Below are 7,842 nucleotides of genomic sequence, written 5' to 3'. Positions count from 1 at the left end.
CTGGCAAATCTGAGGAATTCCATCATTGTTCCTTCTCAGCTGTGGTTTCGAGGGGCCGGAGGGGTGAGTTTCCTGGCCCCCTAACCTCCCTTGTGCCAGCGTCATTTCCATATCTGGTGACTCATCCCGCTGGTCCTGCTGGAACCCGATGCCTGCCCTGACGGCCCGGTGCGGGGTTGTGGGGCTGTGGCTGGAAGCTCCGGGCCTGGTTTCTGCCTCTGTGAAAGGCCAGCCTTCCTCACCGTGCGGACGCTGGACATGTGGAGGCCTGAAGGGACCCTTGATGTTGTCCAGCTGTCCCCTCTCGCTGCGGGGACAGAGAACTGGCACCTAGACACTTTCTGGGGTGCCGAGGGATCAGCAGAATTTGCAGGCCCTTCTGCCTTGGGCCAGAGTCTGGCCTTCTGGGTCCTGGCCCAAACTCAGCGGCTCGGAGCTGAGCGGGCCTGGATAACTTCTTACTCATAGCTGGGGGGGGTGGGGAGAGGACAAGTGAGGAAAGAAGGTGGAGCCTTTTGCAAACTGTTAAGTGCTCTACAAATGTGGGGACCTATGGCTGAGCGGCCCAAAGGGTGGAGAGCAAATGGGCCAGGGCTGTCCCTGTGCTCTTCTCCAAACCCCGTGCAGGGCTCTGGGTGGCTGTTTCCCCCAGCCCAGGGGCTGCTGGACATAGGCCCCACCCAGAGGGACAGGCCCTACATGGGGCTCCCTACCTGGCTTTGGAGGTGTGGTGGGTGCTTGAAGGTGACACTGTCCAAAATCCTTAAGGCAAAACCAGCTTCCTTTGGGAACATACAGAGGAGCACTTGCGCTAGGCTGACAAGGACCTGCCATCTCTCTGCTCTGGGCTCGGTCCCAGCCCTTGAGGAGCCCATGGCCCCGTGACCTTGGCATTCATCATCTCAGCTCCACTTAGCACAATGTTTGGCGCATGGTACGGACTCAGGGACTGCCTATGGGCCAAGATGGGGTAATGATGTTGGGACGACCCCGCTGCTGGAGGGCGGGGAACAGAGGCGAAGCGACTGAGGAGTGACAGCTGACAGGGGCAGGGGCGCTGAGAGAGAGGGGTGGGAGGCCAGAGCACTGGAAGTCGGAGGGTCCTGAGTGCCCCTCCTTGCCCTGTGGCCTCTTACTTGAGAGTGAGTTCCCTTCTCTGAGTCTCAGTTCCCTTCTCTGGAAAATAGGGATAGCAGGATGCGTTCCCGGGTTGTCGTGGGGTGCGAGCGGCAACACACAGGCGCATGGCAGGCTCTTGGCGGTGCCGCTGGACGCTCACAGGGTGTCATGAGCGGAGAGCTTTAGAGAACGATGTGGGTATGGACAGAGACACCGTTGACAGATACAGAATGAATGTGAGTTACATGGTATTATATTCAGAGAGACAGAAGATAGATTTTCAGGGAAATCCATGGATTTCTTTATTCCAGAGACAGAGGAATCAGGACCTGCCCTTGCCCTGGAGGCCCCTGGTCCTGAGGAGGAGGCAGGTGGACAAACACCCGCCTTCCTGCCCCGCCCAGCAGCGGTTGGCGCTGGGACGGAGACAGCACCAGGGGACCTTCTGAACCCTGGGCACGGGAGGCTCAGGGCTCAGGACCTATGCATTTTTCATCGGCCCACAAAAATGTTTGAGACTTAAAGAAAAAAAAAACTTCAGCTCCAAAATATGCAGAAATAGCACGCAGAAATTAATCAAAATTTCAAAAGAAAAATCCTTTAAAAGTTGTTTATAGATAACCAAGTCTATTTAGTATGTGATGTGGATACATTTTAATATGCTTGATGTGGTGTGTGGCCAGATAAAATAAGTGCTTTCTGCAGCACAGATACTAAAATTGGAACAATACAGAGAAGATCAGCTTGGCCCCTGCGTAAGGATGACACGCAAATTCCTGAAGCATTTCATATATATATATATATATATATATATATATCATTGTTTTTTTTTAAACTGTCTTATAAAATGGCCAGATGCACCGGGGACCGAGAGTACTCAGCAAAGGGAGCATGTCTGGGAGCAATCAAGGAGGGCTTCCCAGAGGAGGTGGTATTTGGGTCCAAACTTAAAGAGGGAGAAGGGGTTGAACAGAGGGAAAAGTGGCCTAATGGAGGCTGAGGTAGAAGGAGATGTCCGAGTACAGGCACAGAGAAAGGAAAGCACATGGAGAATTTGGGAGAAAGGCAATGTTAAGAAATTTTGGACTTAGGATGTGGAGAACAGGGGAGGGGCAAGGGTGACACTAGAAACGGTGGCAGAGCCTTATGTACCAGGCTTGGACTCTGTCCTGAGGACAATCAGGAGCTGTGGAGATGTTGTAAGAGGGGGTTGGGGTGGTGGTGACAGGGACGACGTTTTTGGTAAGTTCACTCGAAAAGCACTGTGGGAGCTGCATGGGTGGTGGGGAGGGGAGGGAGGAGCTGGAAGAGACAGGAGGCAGGGGCAGCCATTGGGAGGCTGGGGTGTGAACGCTGGTGGGAAGTAATGAGGACTTGCGCTGACAAGCGTCCTAGGTAGGGAGGGGAGAGGAGGAGAGATGTGAGAATTAATGAGTGAGTGGAATTGGCCAGAGCGAAAGATGCTGGAAACAAGTGGTAGTAACAACACCTGTGTTCCCTGCGTGCTCATGGCGGGCTGGGGGCTTCTGTCTCCAAGGCACCTGTGTCCGCTCACCGACTCCCCATCATTGCCAGTGTGGAGAGAGAGAAGGGAGGCAGGCCTCATTTAACTGGAATCTGCGGCATGGGAACCCTCCACTAACCAGAATCTGTATGTGCCTTGAACTTAATGCCAAAAAACACATTGATAGACATTTGTTGCAGAAAAATTAGAAAATATAGGGAAACAAAAAGAAGAAGGTAAAACTCCCATAACCCTGTTGTCAGCGAGTGTAACTGTGGGGCGAACGTTTGCACACGCTCATCCCCACGTGTGCAGCTGTGTGCACGCCTGGCTGTGTGTGCGGGTCTCGGAGCAGCGAGAGGCGCAGTAGCTGCGCTGGTCTCCTAGTGGAGGCGGGGTGGATGTTTGGGGCGTGGCTGCTGAGTGTTTATATCTGAACCTGTGGATCCCGTCAACTTTACTGCCAGTAAATTGATCACGACTCTTACTCTTGTTCACTCCATCTGTCGGGGGCTGAGAAGAGTGGACTAAAGTCTATTCCCAATTTGCTTTAATTTCTCCTTAAATCTCCTGTGATTTCTGCTTTATGGATGTTGATGCTGTTATTTGGTGCATATATATCTTCACTTTTATGTCTTTTTTTTTTCTTTAAGAGAGAGTTTTCACTCTGTTGCCCAGAGCGCGATCACAGCTCACTGCAACCTCCAACTCTGAGGCTGAAGGGACCCTCCCGCCTCGGCCTCCCAGAGTGCTAGGATTACAGGTGTGAGCCACCGCGCCCGGCCTCACCTTGGCAGATTATAAGGTTGCAACCAATGACTTGTGCTTGGTGTGCCCTTACCATCAGCCAAGATTTAGTACACTTGTAGGTATTTAAAAGATCCAACTCAGAGGCCAACAGAACTGCGTTGGAACCCTGGTTCTGACACTCCCTGGGCGTGTGACCTTGGTGAGTCCCTTCATGTTTCTCTATTTTCTACACAAAAGGATAACAACAACTCCCTAGGGTTGCTGTGAGAGCACGCCGAGCGGCTCCTGCTGCAGGCCCTGTGCTGCGGAGAGGGCGAGGCTGTCGCAGCAGCTGTTTCGGGCAGTGGCGTGAGAGCACGTTCACACGCAGGGCTCCGACGGTGCCCGGTGGGACACCCGGGCCCAGGGGTCTTCAGGGACGGTCTTCAGGGCTTGAGCTGGGGGAGCACTGAGAGGACCTCACCGGCTGAAGAGGAGTTGGGGTCAGAGCGTTCCCTGCAGGAGGCAGTCCTGATGCGCGGTGCACGTGCAGGCGGGCGAACGCAGTGGCCTGCGTGGATCCCAGGTGCATGGGGGGCATGAAGGAGGACAGGAGGTGAGATCTGCAAGGCCAGGTTAGGGAGGGCCTTGAATGCCAGGTTCAAGGGTTTGGAGCCCTAATGGGGAGCCACGAGGGGTTTCAGCTCAGCGGTGATGGGGGCACCACAGAACTTCATCAGGTTCGGCCTGGCCAGGCGGGGCAGACCAAAGGCCGGAGAGCAAGGTGCTGGCCTGGGGCCGGAGAGGCGGGACCGGCACCCAGACATTAGGGTGGAAGGAAGTGGGTGATCGAGTGGTCTGTGTAGCTGGCAGGGTGAGGAGTTGTCAGACAAGGGGGGGATGGAGGGGTGATACTGTCACCTGAAATGATGAAACCTAGTGCGGCACCTCCGGTGAGGCCCGTGGATGGCACCGTCCCTGCACTGTTCGTTACTGGTCCCGGCAAGCTAAGAGCTAAGTGCAGAACTAACACAAGCACAGTTTAGAGGCTCCTGTAGCCGCATTTCCAAGAGTGGATCAGTTTTTAGTAATTCCCTTTTATTATATGTGACAAAAGTATTGGTCAGCAAAGAATTGGTTTTTTAAAAAAGTATGTCCTTCACCCCAGTGGGCTGGAGAAACGCCGGTCTAGATGGTCGCTGGTGCTCAGGGAGGGCAGTGAGCAGGTCAGTGAGGCAGGGGGCGGGCGTGCGGGCTGCTGCGCACAGGCCCCAGGGACCTGGGATTATTTGTGGGGTCAGAGCGGTCACAGGTGGACCACGGCCACCCTCCCACGGCAAGGTCATCCTCCTGCAGCCGTTTGCTCGGCAGGTGTTCCTGGCACATGCTACATGCCAGGCCCGTCCCTGTCCTCCCAGAGCTGACACCCTCTCACTCCAGGACCCAGGGGTCATGCCGGAGGGGAAACCTCAACTTGGCTCTGGGGAGGGGCAGGTGAGGGGCGCAAGGAGCAGCTTTTCCATCCTGCGTGATGTGTCACCCCACACAGCGCCCCCGGTTCCTGACAGTGCTTGGTCAGGAACAGAGGCCGTGCGGGCAGGGACAGGGCACGGGACGTGGGCCAGCAGCCGTGGTCCCGGCTCTGTCACCTCCATCTGTGCCGTGGTCCTGGGAGGGCCTGTCATCTTGGAGCTCCGGCTTCCTCATCCACAAGGTGGGGCCTGGGCTCTTCATCTTCCCCTCGCAGAACTGAATGAAAACGAGTCCCTGGTTAGAAGGAGCTTTGGAGAGGGTGGTGGGCTGAAACTCTTTGAGATTCCGGGGTACACTCTGCTCCTGTCTTCTTCTAGGGCTTCTGGAAGGCACAGGCTCACAAATCTGGAAGGAGCTTGGATTCTCCTGGTACGGTGCTCCATTTCATGGTGAATCAAGCCAAGAGGCCTGGAGGGAAAGGGATGTGGTGGGGGTCGCTGGTGCTGAGCAGCAGAGTGGGGACGTGAACCCAGACCCTCGATTGAGGTCCAGCACCCTGGACGCCTGGGGGAGGGGCTGTCCCAGAGCACGGTGAGCACCTGGATGACAGGGACTGTGTCTCTGGCAAGCCACCAGCCCCTTCCTCGATAGGTCTCCTAACAGCTGCCAGGACTGCCCAGGGTGGGGGCACTTGCTGAGAAGGCAGACGGAAAGCAGGCTCAAGCAATACCTCCTGCCTCAGTCTCCCTCAGCCTCCCAAGTAGCTGGGACTACAGGCGCCTGCTACCACACCTAGCTACTTTTTCTATTTTTAGTAGAGATGGGATCTCTCTCTTGCTCAGGCTGGTCTCGAACTCCCGATCCTCCCACCTCGGCCTCCTAGAGTGATTACAGGTGTGAGCCACTGTGCCTGGTCTGCAAAGGCTTGTTGAATAAATGAGGGAGGGAGAGGGGAACAGAAACTAGTTGTGGCTGATTTCGGTCCTGAAGACATAGTGGATTCGGGCACTGTCCCTGTGACTGGACAGCAGGATTGAGGCCTAGGCACAGCTGCAGCCCCCTTCCCTCTGCCCCCTCATCTCCCCCACCCTCTTTTACTGAAGGCATTTGCATTTTATGTGCCCTCTACCCTCCCTCACACCTCTTCTGGACCAAGGCAGAGAAAACACCTAAAGGAAACCAGGAAGGGTTGTTATTCCTGGAGTTTTGTTGTTGTTGTTTGTAGAGATGGGTCTTATTCTGTCTCCCAGGCTGGAGTGCAGTGGTGAGATTGGAGCTCACTGCAGCTTCTAATACCTGGGCTCAAGTGATCCTCTTGCCTCAACCTCCTGGGTAGCTGGGACTACAGGTGTAAGCCACCATGCCTGGCTAATTTAAAAAAAAAATTTTTAGAGACAAGGTCTCCCTGTGTTATCTGGGCTGGTCTCGAACTCCTGGGCTCAAGTGATCTTCCCACCCCCTCCTCCCAGAGTGCTGAGATTATAGGCATGAAGCACTGCACCTGACCACTTGTTGTTATAAGATGGGACTCAACTCCAGGAATTGGGTAGGAGCGGGGCTTGGACCCCAGTTGTTGGGAGGAATCTGTTTGTAGACACCAGATGTGAACAGAAGCTGTGACCAGGTGACCCAAGCCTGGCCCTGGGGGAGAGGTGGCAAAGTGTGCTGTTTAAGAGCACAGAACCTGGAGCCAGGTGACCTGGGCTAAATAAGCTTGGGCATGTTTATCTGCTTCGTGCCTCAGTTTCCCCATCTGTAAAATGGGGAGAATGATAGTGCTACTTCCTGGGATTATTGTGGTCTATGGAAAACACTTAGAACAGGACCTGGTACACATGAAGCATTCCTTTAACAAATATTTATTGAACACCTACTATCTGCAATGCACCCTCAGCCCTCGGGCTACATCTGTGAATTATATCAGAAATACATACAGAGTCCAGCTGAGGGAAATGAAAACCAAAATGAGTTAATTTTACATAGTGTGATAGGGAGGTGTCAGGAGTGGAGAGGACGGTGGCTCAAAGTTCTGAGGAGGGTGATGGAGGCAGCGTCCCTGAGGAGGTGGCGAAGGGTGCAGACCTGAACTTGCCGAGGCGGTCAGGCAGATGGGAGGAACATTCCAGACAAAGGAACAGCCAGTACAGAGTCCCCAGCCGGGAATGTGGCCGTAGCATTATGGGGACAGCCAGGAGGCTGGCGTGGCTGGGGCAGAGTGGGTGAGCGGCTGCAGAGAAGAGGTTCCAGGGACCCCCACCCCCATACACATGGTCACTGTGGCAACTGAAACTTTTACTCCCAGGGTAGTGGGTCCGCACAGAGCAGAGATATGATCTGATCTCCATTTTCACAGGGTCGCTGGGTCTACTCTGTTGAGAGTGGCCCGAGGGGGCCAGGGCTGCAGCTGGGAGACCAGGGCAGAGGTGCCCGTGCGATTCAGAGCAGAGATGATCGCCGGCGTGGCCAGGCTGGCCGCAGTGGCAGTGGTAAAGAGGGCACAGATTCCTGGTTGGGTTTGGCTTCCTTTTTAAAAACCATTAATTTTGACAGCTTTATTTAGATACAGTAGACACAATAAACTGCACGAATGTAAAGTATGCGCTCGGATGAGTTTTGACATGTGTGTATCACACAGGAGCCGTCACCACGATCAAGTGCATGGGCGCATCCAGGGCCCTGGACTTTCCTCCCGCCCCTTGGGAGCCCCTCCCTTCACCCCTCGCATCCCCAGGCAGCCGCTGATCTGCTTTTAGCGCTCTAGATTAATTTGCATTGTCTGGAGTTTTATCTAAATGGAACCGTACGGACGTACTCCTTTTTTTGTGTGTGTGGTTTGGCTTCTTCCACTTGGCGTAATTGTTCTGAGATTTATCCATGTTGTTATGTGTATCAGGAGTTTATTCTTTTTATTACAGAAGAATATGCCATTGTATGGATAGACCATAATTTGTTTATCTAGTCACCTGCTGATGGACATTTGGGTTGTTTCCAGATTGGGGCTATTACAAATAAAGCTG

At 54.1% G+C, this 7,842-nt stretch overlaps 1 non-coding gene across 1 annotated transcript; it reads left to right on the top strand.

Moving 5' to 3' along the window:
* The first annotated feature begins 1,811 nt into the window (after positions 1–1,811).
* On the top strand, positions 1,812–1,915 carry LOC142873514 (U6 spliceosomal RNA). The gene has a single exon (XR_012921535.1). It is a non-coding gene; the product is annotated as a U6 spliceosomal RNA (small nuclear RNA).
* Positions 1,916–7,842: the final 5,927 nt, after the last annotated feature.

This window comes from Microcebus murinus, chromosome 10 (assembly GCF_040939455.1).
Source record: "Microcebus murinus isolate Inina chromosome 10, M.murinus_Inina_mat1.0, whole genome shotgun sequence".
Classification (NCBI taxonomy): domain Eukaryota; kingdom Metazoa; phylum Chordata; class Mammalia; order Primates; family Cheirogaleidae; genus Microcebus; species Microcebus murinus.
Note: the sequence above shows the minus strand (reverse complement) of the source record. Positions and strands in the feature narration are given on the sequence as shown.